At 43.7% G+C, this 18,398-nt stretch overlaps 1 protein-coding gene across 5 annotated transcripts in view; it reads right to left on the bottom strand.

Moving 5' to 3' along the window:
• Positions 1 to 18,398, bottom strand: part of GRAP (GRB2 related adaptor protein) — a 97,129-nt gene that overhangs the window by 44,102 nt on the left and 34,629 nt on the right. The window lies entirely within an intron of this gene.

Below are 18,398 nucleotides of genomic sequence, written 5' to 3'. Positions count from 1 at the left end.
GGAAATCCTGAAAACCTGACTGGATTGCCGCCCTCAAGGAAGGACTTTGAGATCCCTAAAACTAAACTAAAGCTTATCTTTGTCTACCGAGTCATCATTCTGAGAAGGCTCGACTCAGTTTACAGCAATAAAATAAACAGGGAATGATTTACAAATGATAAATAGAAGATAATAGCAAAATTTCAAAAGAATTAATTTTCAAAATGTTTGGCAAACAGAGTAGTTTTTAAAGATTTATGGAAAAATTGATACAAACTGGAACTCCTTAAAAAAAAGGGGAGATCATTCCAGAGTTGAGAGAATTTAAAGACCAAAGATTGACTGAAGATCTTGACTCCTTTCATCCCTTTCTTAGAAGGAAGGGAGAGTTTAAATTGTTGGCTACCTCTTGCAAAGGAGAATCGGTAAATGTTCCAAAATAAAGGAATAAATACAAGCGCATTTCAATTGAATTCTAAAATAAACCGGGAGCCAATGAAGACTCTGAAGCAAAGGGGTCACATGGTCAAATTTACGTTTTCCAAAGATCAGCTTCGCTGCGGTATTCTGAACTAATTGTAATCTATGAAGACAAATTTTTGTAATGCCGAGGTAGATAGCGTTACAGTAATCAAGACGAGATGATAGAATTGATTGAACTAAGATAGAAAAATGACGGGAATTTAAGGAATTCTTCCTAAGCAATCATCATCGCAGTATAGTTTACACTTTAATACTTCAGAAGCATTTAATGCTGGCTCCTGTAGGGTGAAAGACCTGCCTACGCATTTCTACTGGCCAAAGTTCCAGTGGGAGAAAGATGGATGTTGTGAATCGTGTCTCCCACTGACAGACACTGTCAGACACCCCCTCTTAGGTGCATCCATGCAGTTGGTGGAAAGGCATTGCTTGCCCTAGAGCATTCAGAGCCGAAGAACCAACCCTCACACACACCTGTGTAAATTAACACACCCAGAGCAGGTGAGATAACTCTCCTTCTGCAAGAGCTCATAGCAAACTAAACGAAACCTTAAATTTATAGACCGAGTCCTCTTTATGAGAATAAAGCTCTTTGACTCGGTTGATGTAAGGAGAGGAACCAGAACAAGCAAGATTTACAATTTCGTAAATAACCAGGTTTTTAGATGTTTACGGAAGATTTGAAGGGAATCCAGTTCTCTCAGTCACAGAGGAATATTAGTCCATAATTCAGCTAAATTGAAGGAGAGGGACTTCCCCAGTTTCCTAGTGGAAACTATGCCTTCCAGAGAAGGAAATGATCATAAAACCCTCGCCTTCCAAGCAGCCAAGATGAACCCATGGCTAGCCCAAATGATACTCGAGGCCCCCACCTACCTCGACTTCAGAAAATCACTCAAAACCCACCTTTTCAGCAAACAAGACCCTTAACTGACCCTTCAGATAATCTCAAGGCCCCCTACCCGACTCTTCTCCTGCACGATAGCTCCTATCTCCCCCTGCTTCTCCTTCCCACTTCCTTCCTCATCCACCAAGTCTGACCAAATCCGTTGTAAATCCGATTAATTTGTTGTAATTCTGCCCTCTTCATCTACGAAGTTGGCTAAACTTGTTGTAAATTTCCCTTTTCATCTGCCAAGTTTTGGCTACAGTTGTTGTAAATCCTATAAATTTGTTGTAAATCTACAAGTCTATACGGATCCTAATCTAATTTAATGTAAACCGCCTAGAACTCGCTGGGTATGGCGGTATATAAGAATAAAATTATTATTATTATTTAAGTTTATGCATAGTTCTAGCCTGTCCGAATTTTTTCGAGATCCAAGACAGAGGAATTAATAAAGGACAAACGCCGAATAAGATCTTAAAAGCTAAGATTATGACAGGGATAGGTATGCAAATGATAACCCGCAACTGGAAAAGTTGCGATCGCCTCAACTTTCCGTTTTGGTGGGCCAGTTTATGTTTAGGTTACAAATACGAAAAGATGAATGCAGATATGTTAGGGAACAGCAGATTATTTAAATTAGTTTGGGGCCCGTTGACATCCTTTGTTAATTTAACATAGGGGTCTTTGTTTAAATTTTTTGTTTATTTTTATACATATCCAGGACGGGGTGGGCAGGTGGGAGGGATATCTTTCTGGTTCATTTCTTGATTAAACAAGACAAAATTCATTCTCCTCGAAACTAATACAACCCCAACTATAACAAATCTAGTAATAAACTCAATCACATACCCCATACAGCCCACTCTAAAACTTCTAGGAATGACAATAGGCAGATGCTGTACCATGCAACCACAAATCAACAAAACAATACAAAAATCATTTGCGGTCATGAGAAACTTAAGGCAAGTTTGAAAATTCTTTGACCGAACACAATTCCAGCTCTTGGTGCAGTCCCTAGTCCTAGGTCTTCTAGACTACTGCAACATCCTCTATCTCCTCTGCCCCGCAACCATGATAAAACTACAAACAGTTCAAAACACAGCGCTAAGACTTATCTATTCACTGAGGAAACACGACCACATCACGGTGGCATATCTCGACTCACACTGGCTCCCAATACAAGCAAGAGTACAATTCAAATTCTACTGCCTACTATTTAAAACCATAAACGGAGACAGCCCAGCCTACCTAGCTAAGAAGAAAAAAAAAAAAAAATTTAAATTGAATCAGGTTGGGCAGACTGGATGGACCATTCGGGTCTTTATCTGCCGTCATCTACTATGTTACTATGTATGTTACCTAAACAACCGCCTAATCCAAACTACCTCAACCAGACATAGGAGAACCCACAAACCGTTCACACATCCCCCCAATCAGAGGCGCCTTCTAGCCACTCAAGCAGCAAAACTAGACGACCAACTCTCCAATTTACTGATAACGACGCCAAACTACAAATCGTTCAGAAAAGAAATAAAAACCATCCTATTCAAGACATCCTTGAAGACAAACTAACTCCGCAGGACTCATCCCAATTCTCTGAAGCAACTCGCTCTACTCTTCAATTCCTCTGGAAATGGCCAGATAACTTCTTTTGTGATCCGCCTTGAACTGCAAGGTCATGACGGAATAGAAATCACTAATGTAATATAATGTAAAACTGTTGAATGGGAGGGGAGGGATATCAAGTTTCAAGTTTAATAATTGTTTTGATTAATCGCTTAATCGTATTTCAAAGCGATGAACAAATTAAAATTACAATTTCTGGGAAATAATACAAAACAGAACAATACATATTAACTTACAATATTAGAAAAATTACGATTACAAACTTAAAAACACAAGGAAAGGAGGGAGATGAAATACAAATCATTATAGGAAAGTAGAACAAAAAAGGAAAAATACAAAATGAATAACAAAAAAACAGTGTAATGTAGTACAATAAAATATTCTGAGCTGCAGTAAGTTTCGTTAATTATCAAAAGCGTCTTTAAAGAGAAATGTTTTTAAGTTACTTTTGAATTTCTCAAGATTCTGCTCTTCCCTTAAATAAATTGGAAGGGCGTTCCATAACTGAGGTGCCGTAACAGAAAAAATAAATTGTCGTCTTGTATTGATGACCTTAAGGGATGGAATAGTTAATAGATTCTGTTCATTAGATCTCAGGGTTCTGATTGGAGAATATGGTATCAATAATTTGTAAATAAACACTGGGGTTTTATTAAGAAGGGTTATTAATGGAATTTGAGTGCTTATTTTGTTATTAATGTATATGTAATTCATGGCACTTTGTATTAGCTTTGAAAATTAATAAAGATAAAAAAAAAAAAAAAAAAAAAGCTAGGCATGTGCATTTGAAGTGTATTCTGGCAGATATTGGAAGCTAAAAAAGAACAACTTTCAAAGTTCTGTCTGTTTTATGGTCTCTCCACTGTCCTCTAGATAGGGAGAGGGCAGAGGTGCTCAGGAATCCCCCCCCCTTTCCTGGCCTGAGAGCTGTCACCGACCATCAAGGGATGCAGTAGTTAAGGCTTGAATGTAGCCCCTCCCTCCTGCAGCACCTTCTGGTTGCACCCACCCCATCGGATGAGGGTTCAGAGCTGCCGGAGCCCAGAACAGAGCTTAATAACTCTTTTACGGCTTTAATCACATGTGAGGCTCTTCCAGCCGCAGGGTGACTGACGGTCTCTGCAACAGGACAGGACAAGACTCCCCAGAAAATGCTGCCAGGAAGAGCTCTTAATCCAGGCCCTGGAAGCTCCTGCACTCTCTGCGCTCAGTAGATAGACCCAGCTTGCAAACAGCAGCCACTGCGTACTGAAAAAGACCCAGGTGGAAGATATTTCTCTGATTAGCATCCCCAAAAATGACTTATCACCAAAGCAACACATAGAAGCATGATGGCAGGTAAAGGCCAAATGGCCCATCCAGTCTGCCCATCCGCAGCATTCACTAAATCCTCCTTTCCCTATTGCTCTTAACATTTGCATCTCCTCATCCTATAGGCTAAGGCTCTTTTTTGCCTGCATTGTGAGGTCATAGAGGTTATAGAAACATGAAATAAGGCAAATGGTCCATCCAGTCTGCCCAGCCGCAATAACCATTATCTCTTCCTCTCTCGAAGAAATCCCACGTGACTATCCCAGACTCTCTCGAATTCAGACACAGTCTCTGCCTCCACCACCTCTTCCGGGAGACTGTTCCACGCATCTACCACCCTTTCCATAAAAACGTATTTTCTCAGATTACTCCGGAGCCCATCACCTCTTAACTTCATCCTATGCCCTCTCATTGTAGAGTTTCCTTTGAAATGAAAGAGACTCGACTCATGCGTATTTACATTATGTAGGTATTTAAATGTCTCTGTCATATCTCCCCTCTCCCACCTTTCCTCCAAAGTATACAGATTGAGATCTTTAAGTCTGTCCCCATATGCCTTAACATGAAGACCATATACCATTTTAGTAGCCTTCTTCTAGACCAGTGGTAGGCAAGCTCATTAGTCAAAAGAGCCAAAATCAGCAGTACAATGATTAAGATTTTTTTTGAGAGCCATACTCCGTGCCCGCTTGCGCTACAATGGCTAAATCAACCTAACTGACACTCCACTCGCCCGCACATAGTCAAAATCGATTTGTGGCAGAGCCTAGAGAATGACAAGGGTAAAAAAAAATTTGTCTCCGTCCCCGCCCTGTCCCCATCCCTGCAAACCACCTGATCCCATCCACACAAGCCTCAAATAGTTTTATACTGAACTTATTATATTAAAGTAAAAAAAGAAACAATATTCTGTACAATTGTCAATTTATAAATCAGCGTTTTCTCTGCACTCTCTCTTCCCCATTTCCCTTCAGCGTCCTCAGCCCACTCTCTCTCCACTTCCCTTCAGCGCATGCACATAAAAACAAGCAAGCAATTTTATATCATTTTCATTCTATTCATTCATAGAAATTAAAGTCTAAATAATGCCAGTCACATAACAAAACATGATTTTACAAAAATAATTACCTGCACAGTCAGGCCTGCAAGGATTATTAGATGTCTTTCAACAGCAACCCTCCCTCTCTCCCCCCCCTTTACCTTCATGGCCAAGTCAAAATGATCTACCAATAATAAAATTTAAAAAAACACAAAGCACACTGTATGCAGAGAAAATGTTAATTATCATTTATATTCTGCAGGTTTTCAAAGAGGTCAAGGCAGATGACTTTATGCAATGTCACCTCAGTAACAACTATACAAAAATAGACTAATATACCCCTCCCTTTTTACTAAACCGCAATAGCGTTTTTTAGCGCAGAGAGCTGCGCTGAATACCCTGCGCTGCTCTAGATGCTCATAGGCTCCCTGTGCTAAAAACCACTATTGCAGTTTAGAAAAAGGGGGCCATATTGCAAAATATAGGCAGCAGATATAAATTCTCAAAATAGACACATTTTGATCACTAAATTGAAAATAAAAACATTTTTCCTACCTTTGTTTGGTAATTTCATCAGTTTCTGGTTGCACTTTATTCTTCTGACTATGCATCCAATATTTCTTCCCTTCTTTCAGCCACCTGTATGCTTCCTCTCATCCAGACCTCATTCCCTCCCCCAACTTTTTCTTTATTTCACCCTGCCCTCTTCTTTCGTTCTCTCTCTGTGCCCCCTTTCTTTCTTTCTTTCTCTCTCCATGCCCCCTTTCTGTCTGTCTCCTGTCTCCCTTCTTTCTTTCTGTCTCCCTGTCCCCCCTCTTTCTTTCATTATTTCTCCCTGCCCTCCCCCAAGCCACCGCCATTGGGGAACATGCTGTCACCACCGCCGGGGAATAGGCTGCCACTGCTGCCATAGGGGAACATGCCGCCGCCGAGTTCTGAGCTTTCCCTGCCTGTTCTTCTGTCTCTCTCTGTGGCCCCCTGCCTGCCTGCTTGTCTCTCTTTGTGGCGCCATGCCTGCCTTTCTTTCTGTCTCCCCCCAGAGCAAACCAAGATTGCTGCCTGCCCCCCAGCACACCCCTCCCCCCAAAGTATAGCAAGTTTGCTCCCTGGCCCCCTTTCCCTCTCCACCCCCACTTCCCTGTGTAGCAGCAGCATTTCCCTCACATCTTTCCCTGTGCAGCAGCACTCCTTGCTTGCTCCCCCTGCCCAACAGCATCCATTCCGTTCTTCCTGTCCTGCAGAAGCACTTTATCCTTCCTTTTACCTCCCCTCTGTCCAGCAGCACCACTTCCCTGCTCCCCCTGTCCTGTAGTAGGCCAGCCATCAGTAGCATTTCTCATCCCTCCTCTCCTCTCCTCCCGGGTCTCACACAGCCATCGGCAGCACAGCATTCACAACTCGCTGCTCCTGCTTGCTTTGGTCCTTTGTCGCTGCCAGTTCCCACCTACTTTCTTTATGCGCGAAGGCAGGAGCATGACCCGGTAGCGAGGAAGGCCCGAAGCAAGCAGCAGCAGTGAGTTGAAGCCTCCCTCCCTGCCCTAGGCTTGAAGTGGCATCGGCAATGGCAATGCTCCTCTTACCGCCGCAAATCAAACCGCCACAGGCTCCACCGCCGCACACGCACCACAAATGGAACACGGCACAGAAGCACAAATCACGGCAGCAGGGATCACGCCATTTCAACTGTGCATGCGTGGGTAAGGGTTTTATTATATTAGATGTTAAGTTTGGGTGTAAGTTGCTGTTGTAGATTTTTCAGATTTGTGATTAAAGAAATGGAAATACATGAAGTGAAATGGAAAATGGAAGAAAGACCAGTGGCAGCAGCCTTAGAATTACTACTACTGATCACTTATATAGCGCTGAAAGGTGTACGCAGCCCTGTACATTTTGACATTTAATAGACGGTCCCTGCTCTGACGAGCTTACAATCTAACTTGGACAGACAGACATGAGAGAGGGGTGGGCATGATCGAGACGTTCAAGTATCTCATGGGCCGCATAGAGGCGGAGGAAGATATCTTCCTTTTCAAGGGTCCCACGACAACAAGAGGGCATCCGTGGAAAAGTAGGGGAGGGAAACTACGAGCTGACACCAGGAAATTCTTTTTCACAGAAAGGGTGGTTGATCGCTGGAATAGTCTTCCACTGCGTGCTGAGGCCAGCAGCGTGCCTGATTTTAAGGCCAAATGGGATCGTCACATGGGATCTATTCACAGGGCGAAGGTAGAGGAGGGACATTAGGGTGGGCAGACTAGATGGGCCCTGGCCCTTATCTGCCGTCTATTTCTATGTTTCTATGTTTCTATGACAGATAGGGTTGGTGATGCAGAACCCAATTGCTCCCAGCTGAGGAAGGAAGGAGCTGAAAATACTGGCTGCCCCCAGGAGTCAGCTGGGGAACCTGAACTGTGAGAAAGGGAAGCTCTGCAGACGGGTGCACAGCTTTGAGTTCATATCGTACTCCTCCGTTGACCTTTGCTCGTTCAATTATACATCTTTGCTGTTGTAAAGCAAAGCACAGAACACATGACCTGCTACAGCCATGCCAAGTGCAGATGTGGGAGGAAGGAGGGGGTTGCGGCCTTTCTGTGAGCAAACGATTCCAGCTTAAGCTGTTACTGTTTGACAGGTTTTAAAAAAACATTAAAAAAAACTTTTTAAGTGACAAATAGGAGAAAGCCAAGGGAGGAAGCCTTGAAAGACAGACACCAGCCGATGCATAAACATCGACATTGCACACAAGTTGTGAGAGTGGAGGAGTAACTTAATGATTACTGCAGTGGGCTGAGGAACTGGGTTCAATTCCTGCTGTAGCTCCTGGTCACTTAACCCTCCGTTGCCTGAGGTACAAAATAAGTCTGTGCATACTATGTAAATTGCTTTGACTGTACCACAGAAAGGCAGTACATCAAATCAGTGGTGCAGTAAGGGGGTGGGGGGTGGGGTGAGCCCCGGATGCTGTCTTGGTGGGGGCACCGGCACCCATCCACCTCTTCGCTCCTTCCCGCCCTCTCCCCACCGTGTACATATGCTCCTTCCCTTATTTATTTATTTATTCATTCAATTTTCTATATCTTTCTCCCAGGGGGGCTCAGAATGGTTTATATGAATTTATTCAGGTACTGAAGCATTTTTCCTTGTCTGTCCTGGTGGACTCATGAGTCGCAATCTATCTAATGTACCTGGGACAATGAGGAGGTTAAGTGACTTGTCCAGGGTCACAAGGAGCAGCATGGGTTTGAACCCACAACCTCAGGGTGCTGAGGATGTAGCTTTAACCACTAGGAATCAAAATGTAGTAAAAGTGAGTCTAGTATAGGACAATCAAGCCATTGTGACATCACTGCTGAGGTTGGCTCTTATTGGTGGAATGAGGCATTATGATGTCACAATACCAGCTCTAGTTATCAAAGGCTGAAACTTTTCACACTATTTATTCAATTTTCTATACTGTTCTCTCAGGGGAGCTCAGAATGGTTTACATGAATTTATTCAGGCACTTGAGCATTTTTCCCTGTCTCACAATCTATCTAATGTACTTGGGGCAATGGGGGAGGGGGTGATTAAGTGACTTGCCCAGGGTCACAAGGAGCAGCATAGGATTTGAACCCACAACCTCAGGGTGCTGAGGCTGTAGCTGCAACCACTAGGCCACGCTCTCCTCCCACCTGTGCCTGTTACTTCCCATCAACATTTTTCCTTCTGTCTTTATCTGCCTGGCCATGATCTTGCTTCAGTTTGGCGTGCTTGCTCTTGTCAGTATCAAAACAAACGCATCCCTCTCGCTTCTATCAAGTTTTATCTTTCCTGTTCCTCTAAGTCTCATGTGACAGAGATACTGAAACTGGAGCCCCTGTAAGTCAGCTTGTCCTTCACAGGCCTGCCGCCCCCCTCCCACCGCCATATCTGCTGAGCTTTCTTCTCATAAGTAGGAGGCTGAAGGGAACCTAAGATCAAAGATGTTCCCTGTTCTCTGCATTTTTATATTTGTATGCAAGTTGAGAACAAGGCTTGCCTGTGGATTTCTGACGCACTAAAGCAAACCAGCATCTCCTTTTCTCTTCTTTACTTCCTCCTTTCCCTTCACTTCACTTCCAGGCCACTTTCCTTCTCTTGCACTGCTGCTATCAATCTACAGGTCTTGAAAAGAGAAGAGCAGAAAATATGGTCACCTCTATTATCACATTGTAATGTGTAATCATCACCAGACCTTTGGTTTTCTTTTTTTGTTGTTTTGAGCTTTTGGTTTTATTTATTTTATTTCTTCCATTTGCGCATCGCCCCTACCTATACAAGCTCTAGGCGACATTACAGAGGAAGGGGTTAGAAGAGGGTAGGGAGGGCTATGGAGGGCAGGAAGGAGTGGAGAGGAGAGAAGTATGTAGAATATTTCATAGATAGGAGCACCATCTATGTAAATGAATTAAAGGAATATGTAAAAAGGAATAGAAGGGAGGAACCGTTAAACAATAGAATTCAAAGAATAAAAAGAATAGGGGGTAAAAACAATGGAATAAAATGTAAAATAATTCATAAATTGGGGAGTGGGGGGGGGGAATCAAATAAGTCTGACAGAAGTTTAATTTCCTGAAGCAGCTCTGTTGCCTCAGCATATTTAAAATAATCCCAACGGCAAAAGTCCAGATGGGACAGATATCGCATCTGCTCTCTCATTGGGGAGGGGCTGGTGGTGTCTTCGGATCTGTGGAGGGGGGCCATACCGTGGACTCCTCCTGCCGATGGAGGCAGAGTGATGTATTCTTCAGGAGCTGCCCATGAGCATCCTGCCGCCCACCGAGAGCAGTGCAGCCTGGCACTGGATTGTTCTATCTCTGCCCTTTGGTATTCATAATGTATTTCTTATTCAATCATTAAATTGTTGATATCTATTGAGCCATTTTTCTACTCATTGCGAGTACAAAAAGGATATTATGATTATAAACCATGTATGAAGTTTATTTACTCTTTTTCTTACCATTATGATGTATACACCTTGTTTCTCTCTGCTGTGTACCTTGTTCATTGTATTTGCATATTGTTTTTTTAATGCATATTAAATAAAGAAAACTTTTTGAACTTAAAAACCAAAACAAGAGCATGGGGCCTTGAGCACCACCTAGTGTTCAAAGTCTTGCTGTGTAAGGGCAGGATATGGTGGGCCTTTGAGTTTTGGTAAATGCTCATGGCTGTATGCCATGCATTCATGGTTTCTAAATGCCCATGATCCCCAATCCCCCGCTCCCCCGAAAAAAAATTATTGCCATCCTAGGTGGTTGGGCCAGGCTGGTTTTGCAACTTTCCTGACAAATGTAATATTAATACAAGCTGAATGTCAAAAATAATCTCAATTCACCAAAAAAAACATCCAATCAATGTAAACCAGAGAAAGGGACAAATGGAGAAAAAGACCTCAGTATTTCCAGGGAAATATGACAAATACTATTTCAGCTTCAAAGCTGAAAAAAAAACCCTCCATTTACAATTCATCAACAGTATTGAACCCAATTAGTTCATTTCAAATATTCAAACATCATTTCAAAAATGGTTTAAAGCTCAAAAGCACTTATCTTCAAAATGCCCCATCTCCAGTCGCCAAACGTCCATGGCAGAGATCAAAGTCCTGGGGGTTGCGGCCAAAAACGGTCACGCTAGAACGATAGACACTCCCAGATTCAAATTCATATTCATCCATAGATTTCCCGACAAGGCCCTGTTTCACTACTAAGCTTCTTCAGGGGAAAATATCGTAAAGAAAAAAACTGCTGCTTCATTGGCTTTTTGCTGAAAATGGTTCCTCTTACATACTCTTTGAGATTCTGGAATGTTGCTACTATTTGGGGTTCTGGAATCTCGTTACTCTTTGAGATTCTGGAATGTTGCTACTATTTGGGGTTCTGGAATCTCGTTACTCTTTGAGATTTTGGAATGTTGTTACTATTTAGGGTTCTGGAATCTCGTTACTCTTTGAGATTCCGGAATGTTGGTACTATTTAGGATTCTGGAATGTTGCTACTATTTAGGGTTCCGGAATCTTGCTTACTCTTTGAGATTCTGGAATGTTGCTACTATTTGGGGTTCTGGAATCTCGTTATTCTTTGAGATTCTGGAATGTTGCTACTATTTAGGGTTCCGGAATGTTGCTACTATTTAGGGTTCCGGAATCTTGCTTACTCTTTGAGATTCTGGAATGTTGGTACTATTTAGGGTTCCGGAATCTTGTTTACTCTTTGAGATTCTGGAATGTTGCTACTATCTGGGTTTCTGCCAGGAACTTGTGTCCTGGATTGGCCACTGTGGAAACAGGAGACTGGGCTAGGTGGACCTTTGGTCTGACCCAGGATGGCTAGTCTTATGTTCTTATGCTCAAAGATCAGCGTGAAGCTGTACTACGAGCCTTTCTGCAGCAGCCCCCTTAATGCCATCAAGAGATAAACTTTCTAGCGTGCATTCGCAACAGACTTTGGCCCCTCGTTATCTGTCATAGGACATGAAAATGGCTGGTGGTGAGCCCAGTGCAGAGGAGTTTGTGGTTGTTAAACTGTCTCAGATACAAATCAAGAGCTGTCAGATTTTCCTATCACAGTGGGCTGTGCTCTCTGGAGTTTGCAAGGAGTCCCTCCTATGTGACAATCTACCAACTCGATGCAGGCATGAATCAAAAACAGCACAGGAAAAGGCTGAAAATGTAACTGCGGTGTTTTCCTTTTCTGTTCCTTGGAGGGGAGAGTGTGATGCAGTGGTTAAAGCTATAGCCTCAGCACCCTGGGGTCGTGGGTTCAAACCCACATAGCTCTTTGTGACCCTGGGCAAGTCACTTAATCCCCCATTGTCCCAGGTACATTAGATAGATTGTGAGCCAACCAGGACAGACGGGGAAAATGCTTGAAATACCTCAATAAATTCATGTAAACCATTCTGAGCTCCCCTGAGAGAACAGTAGAGAAAATTGAATAGTGTAAAAAGTTTCAGCCTCTGATAACCAGAGCTGGTATTGTGATGTCATAATGCCTCATTCCACCAATAAGAGCCAACCTCATCAGTGATGTCACAACAATGGCTTCATGGTCTTAAACTTGGCTCACTTTTACTACATTTTGATTTCTAGAGTGGTGCAGTGATTAAAGCTACAGCCTCAGCACCCTGAGGGTTGTGGGTTCAAGCCCTGCACTGCTCCCTGTGACCCTGGGCAAGTCACTTAATCCCCCCATTGCCCCAGGTACATTAGATAGATTGTGAGCCCACCAGGACAGATGGAAGAATGCTTGAGTACCTGAATAAATTCATGTCAATAGTTCTGAGCCCCCCTGGGAGAACAGTATGGAAAATTGAATGAATAAATAAATAAGTAGCAGGTTGCTTGGCAGTAAGAGGGATTTTCTTAATGAGAAGGTGGGGTGAACATCTCGTGTGGCCATTTATTTGGTTCTGGTTAGTAACTGCGCTTCAGAAGTGCCATCTGCTGCCTTCTGCTTGGGCAGGGTCTCATTCCGTCTCTCAGAAAGCAAGTGGGCTCCTGAAAAGGGGGGGGGAGGGGGCTGTGCTGATCTGAGGTGGACATGGGGCACAGGAAGGCTGCAGATGGGGTCAGTTTAAGCAACTGTGGGACACTCTGTGGACCAGTTTGCTGCCCCCCCCCCCAAATCCGGGATTAAAATCTCAAATGAGGTGGTATTTGGTTAAACAGAATTCTTTAACCATCAGCTACTATTGTAATCTTAGCAATTTTACATGATTGGGTTACCCTGGACCGAAAAGACAATAAAGTCGTGCAGTCCCTTGGACAGGGGTGAGGGGCGAGTGCAGAAAGAGCAGGGGCGGAGAGGAGGGCGCCACCGCCCCGGGCCCCCTCGCTACGTCACTGATCATGCAGTTTAATGCTTGGTCAGCCGCCAGGTGCAAAGTTGATTCAGTTAATCACGGAGCCATGAGGAGTGCGGGACCCTGCGCAGCTGCCCCCCCCCCCCACCCCCGTTGCCTATACTTAAGGTCAGCCCTGGCTGCAGAGAGTAGTGGCCTCTCCCTTTAGAGCAGACTTGCGTCACGTTAATCCCTGAGCGGGCACTTTTGCGCCCCCACGCCACACTCACGCCCTCCCAGACTTTCCCATGATTCTGACGAGGTATCACACAAGAGCTACGAGCTTAAGGGAGGTTCAATCCTCCCACTCCCTGAGCAGGAGGTGAAGTAATGCCCAGAGACTGTAGTGCAAACCTTCACTGAATTTCCCGTAAAACCATGCATTGTATCAGTGGGACTCCCACACAGAATTGGGGGCAGGATTTCCTGAAAACAGGACAGGAGCGTATGAAAATGTATGCTGGGCCTTTTATGAAATCTGTTCTATAATCCTGCATTCCATTTTAATGACTTTCATTATATCACTAATAAGGTGAATTTCTCTGAAAGCGACCTTTTGTGATCTGCAGGTAACACGAGAATTATTCACCACAGCTGCAGATTTACCACTGAAAAGCTCAGTGGTATGTAAATAAGTATTTTTGTTCTTTGCTTTGCAAAAAAATAAACACAACCCAAAACCTCTTGCATAAAATTTCACTAAAGCACGTTCTGTGACAGCCTGAATTAAAGAAGAGCTATAACGATGTCCCCATCTGAAGAAAGTGGGGTGTCTGACAGACCAGTGGAGAGCACGTCGTACCTCAATCTTTTCTGTGACAGCCCCTATGATTTGGAATACTCTTCCTTTACACTTAAAAATGGAAAAAAACTTACAAAAATTTGAAAGCAATTTAAAGTGCTTTCTTTTTAAAGATGCTTTTAACTGATCAACTGTGTTTTAGTAATTAATTTAATCTTGTTTCTTACATTTATTTTCCCAATTCCCTTTTGTGTTTACCTTAAATGTTTCTCACATTTTCTATACCGATTGTATTTCTCCCCCTCTTCCTATTCGTGTCCAGGGGCTTTTCGGTCCTTTTTACCCAGTACGTATTTGTTGTCAGTCATGTAGTTTTTATTATAATTCAATTAATAATAGATGTGTCATTACAGTAATGTAAGTTTTATTTGTTAAATTTTTGTCTAAATGTTAATTTTAAATTTTGTACAACGCTTTGTAGTTTCAAAAAAGCGTTCAATCAAAAACCTGAATAAACCTAAAAAACAAAAACATAAACACATTTCTTTGGGGGAGGACCAATGGAAGACTTGTCTGAAGATGTGACTCTACTTCTGCTTTTCAGCCTGGTCCTGAAGGGACCATGCCCTTTTTTATTTATAAATTGTATTTAATCCTCTTTTTTTTCTCTGTTGTGTTTGGTTGGTCAAAAGTTGTATTATTGTCATGTGTTTTTATTTACCCTGATTTTTTTTTGTAAATCGCATTAGATTACGATTTTGCAATTAAATCACATTTTTAAATCAACTTGAAACTTGAAAGCTTGTATGGTTTCAGCAACTCAGGTTCTTCCATATTAACAATAAGAAATCTCCCAAATGTCGGAGTCTAATTACACAGTAACGTAGTAAATGACGGCAGATAAAAAAACCCAAGTGGTCCATCCAGTTTACCCAACAGTCACACTCATGATCAATTCCTGGTTAAACTGGCTTTCTTTGGCAATTTTGGGACATAGACTTTAGAAGTCCACCCGATACGGTCCTCAGATTCCAACTACTGGAGCTGCCGTCGAGCTCACTCCAGCTTATCCGAACCATCTCAGTGGTCTCAATCATCCTTCCCTCTCTTTCTCGGCCTGATGAACTTTCCCACTACTCAAATATGTTTCTTCCTTCTCTCTGTCAGGAAAGCGACAATGGGCCCTTGAATAATGTGAGAGTGCAGCAGGCCCGGGGACGGCCATAATCTTCCAGAATCCGGAACTCCTAAAGCTGCCCAAAAGCGAATCCGCCCAAACGCCTTCCATTCCTGCAAATACAGCTGAGCCCCAGTCGCCTTATCTCAAGAAAGATAGAGCGGCACTAGAAAAAGTTCAAAGAAGAGCGACCAAAATGGTAAAGGGGATGAAAACTTCTCTCGTATGAGGAAAGTCTAAAACGGTTAGGGCTCTTCAGCTTGGAAAAGAGACGGCTAAGGGGAGATAGGATTGAAGTCTACAAAATCCTGAGTGGAGTAGAACGGGTACGAGTGGATCGATTTTTCACTCCGTCATAAATGACAAAGACTACAGGACACTCGAAGTTACAGGGAAATACTTTTAGGAGGAAATATTTTTTTCACTCAGAGAATAGGAACACAGTGCCAGAGGTTGTGGTAAGAGCGGATAGCGTAGCTGGTTTTAAGACAGATTTGGACAAGTTCCTGGAGGAAAAGTCCATAGTCTGCCACTGTCTGCCCTGGATTGGTAGCATGGCATATTGCTACTCCTTGGGTTTTGGCCAGGTACTAGTGGCCTCGATTGGCCACCGTGAGGATGGGTTACTGGGCTAAATGGACCACTAGTCTAACCTAGTCGGCTGTTTTTATATTCTTATGATCTGGGCATTGATGCTGCCAGAGGAGGAGAAGCTCCTTGCTGTAGATGATCCAGGAAGGAGGGTCTTTGTCTCCCTGCTGCAGGACTACAAGGCCGGAGGAATAAGAGCAGTAAAAGAAATTTAAATGAAGACCCTCAAGCAAAGCATCAGAAAAGTCTCCAAAGCAGGGGTGTGTATGGGAGGAGGGGGGGGGGGGAATTCAACTCTGAAGGTATAGGAACGGTAAGTGGGTTCCCTCCTTCCCCGCACTGCTGGAACTATGTGGACGGGACTTATGCCACCAGAGGCCTACACGGTTCTTGACCACTTCTTATATAGAATTAGCTATGCTAGTAAAAAAAAACCAAAAAAAAAACACATTATATTGTGGTAGAACAGTAAACTGGAAAAAAATTACAAACCATTTCTGCAACTTTAGCACAATATGTTAGAAAAATTTTCACATTCGGTGATCCCCGAACTGGCCCAATCTTCTGAGTTCTCCCCTACAACCACCACGCCAACTTCAGGTATCTGGGTACAGTGGTGGGGTTGTTGCCACCCTTGGGGGATGCAGGTGAGCGCTACAGGACTTCCGAGGGTTCGTCCTAACCCACATAACAGAAACTACGAGATTGCCACACCTCCTCCGAGGGCAAGAATGCAGGCCGTGGACTCCCATGCTCCCTAGAGGGAACGCTGGCAGACAAATGAAATAATCCAGCTGTCAAGAGACACACTTAATAGCAGTGGATGCTCACTGGACTACAGCAGCTGCTTAGCTCAGCCCTGCTCCAGTAGCTTCTAATGGGTCTTGCTGGGGAAATCCATTCCAGATGTGATCCTACCTAGGCAGAGAGGGCATCTGCGTCTTTCCTTCATCTGCTGCGATTGGTTCTGGAGTAGAGAATGACATGGGGACAAATTTTTCCCCGTCTCTGCAGGAATTCATTTTCCCGTCCATGCAAGTTCTTTTCCTGTCCCTGCCCCATTCCCGCGAGCTCTGTCATCATCTGCACAAGCCTCACTTTAAAATCCTAAGTAGCAACATTCTAGAGATGAGATTGTGATGTCATTATGCCTCATTCCACCAATGCCTAAGCTCCGTCCTCATCTGCACAAGCCTCAAACGCTTTAAAATCCTAAGCAGCAACATTCTAGAACTCAGATTGTGATGTCATAATGCCTCATTCCACCAATGCCTAAGCTCCGTCCTCATCTGCACAAGCCTCAAACGCTTTAAAATCCTAAGCAGCAACATTCTAGAACTCAGATTGTGATGTCATAATGTCTCATTCCACCAATGCCTAAGCTCCGTCATCTGCACAAGCCTCAAACGCTTTAAAATCCTAAGCAGCAACATTCTAGAACTCAGATTGTGATGTCATAATGCCTCATTCCACCAATGCCTAAGCTCCGTCCTCATCTGCACAAGCCTCAAACCCTTTAAAATCCTAAGTAGCAACATTCTAGAGCTCAGATTGTGATGTCATAATGCCTCATTCCACCAATGCCTAAGCTCCGTCCTCATCTGCACGAGCCTCAAACCCTTTAAAATCCTAAGTAGCAACATTCTAGAGCTGAGATTATGATGTCATAATGCCTCATTCCACCAATGCCTAAGCTCCGTCCTCATCTGCACAAGCCTCAAACGCTTTAAAATCCTAAGCAGCAACATTCTAGAACTCAGATTGTGATGTCATAATGCCTCATTCCACCAATGCCTAAGCTCCGTCCTCATCTGCACAAGCCTCAAACCCTTTAAAATCCTAAGTAGCAACATTCTAGAGCTCAGATTGTGATGTCATAATGCCTCATTCCACCAATGCCTAAGCTCCGTCCTCATCTGCACAAGCCTCAAACGCTTTAAAATCCTAAGCAGCAACATTCTAGAGCTCAGAGTGTGATGTCATAATGCCTCATTCCACCAATGCCTAAGCTCCGTCCTCATCTGCACAAGCCTCAAACCCTTTAAAATCCTAAGTAGCAACATTCTAGAGCTCAGAGTGTGATGTCATAATGCCTCATTCCACCAATGCCTAAGCTCCGTCCTCATCTGCACAAGCCTCAAACGCTTTAAATTCCTAAGTAGCAACATTCTAGAGCTGAGATTGTGATGTCATAAGGCCTCATTCCACCAATGCCTAAGCTCCGTCCTCATCTGCACAAGCCTCAAACGCTTTCAAATCCTAAGTGTTCGAGGCTTGTGTGGTTATGGAATAGGGCAGGGCCAGGGACAGCGACAAAACTCATGGGGACGGGACGGAGAAATTGAGTTCCTGTGAGGACGGTGAAAAATTCGTCCCTGTGTCATTCTCTATTCTGGAGTGGCGTCGATGTGAAAGCATGTACTTTTCTTCACTCTATCTATCTGTGTGAGGAAAAGTAGAATGGTGTCTCTGTATTTGATGTCTGCAGTGGGGGGGAGGGGGGGTGTTTCCTGCCCCGGGCTCCATCTTATTGGGGGCATGGGCACCTGTGCTCACACGCATGCGTGACATCATCACATCGACAGCCCCACCTGCACGAAGGCCCTCCAGACAGGGCCCTGAGTCGCCAGTAGGGGGTGCTGGAAGGGGAGAGGCACGTCCTGTAGGCAGTCATCCAGCGCCTCTCCTCGTCCCCAGCCTCTCG

Source organism: Geotrypetes seraphini, chromosome 11 (genome assembly GCF_902459505.1).
Source record: "Geotrypetes seraphini chromosome 11, aGeoSer1.1, whole genome shotgun sequence".
NCBI classification, from domain to species: domain Eukaryota; kingdom Metazoa; phylum Chordata; class Amphibia; order Gymnophiona; family Dermophiidae; genus Geotrypetes; species Geotrypetes seraphini.
This window is presented reverse-complemented; position numbering and strand designations above follow the sequence as displayed.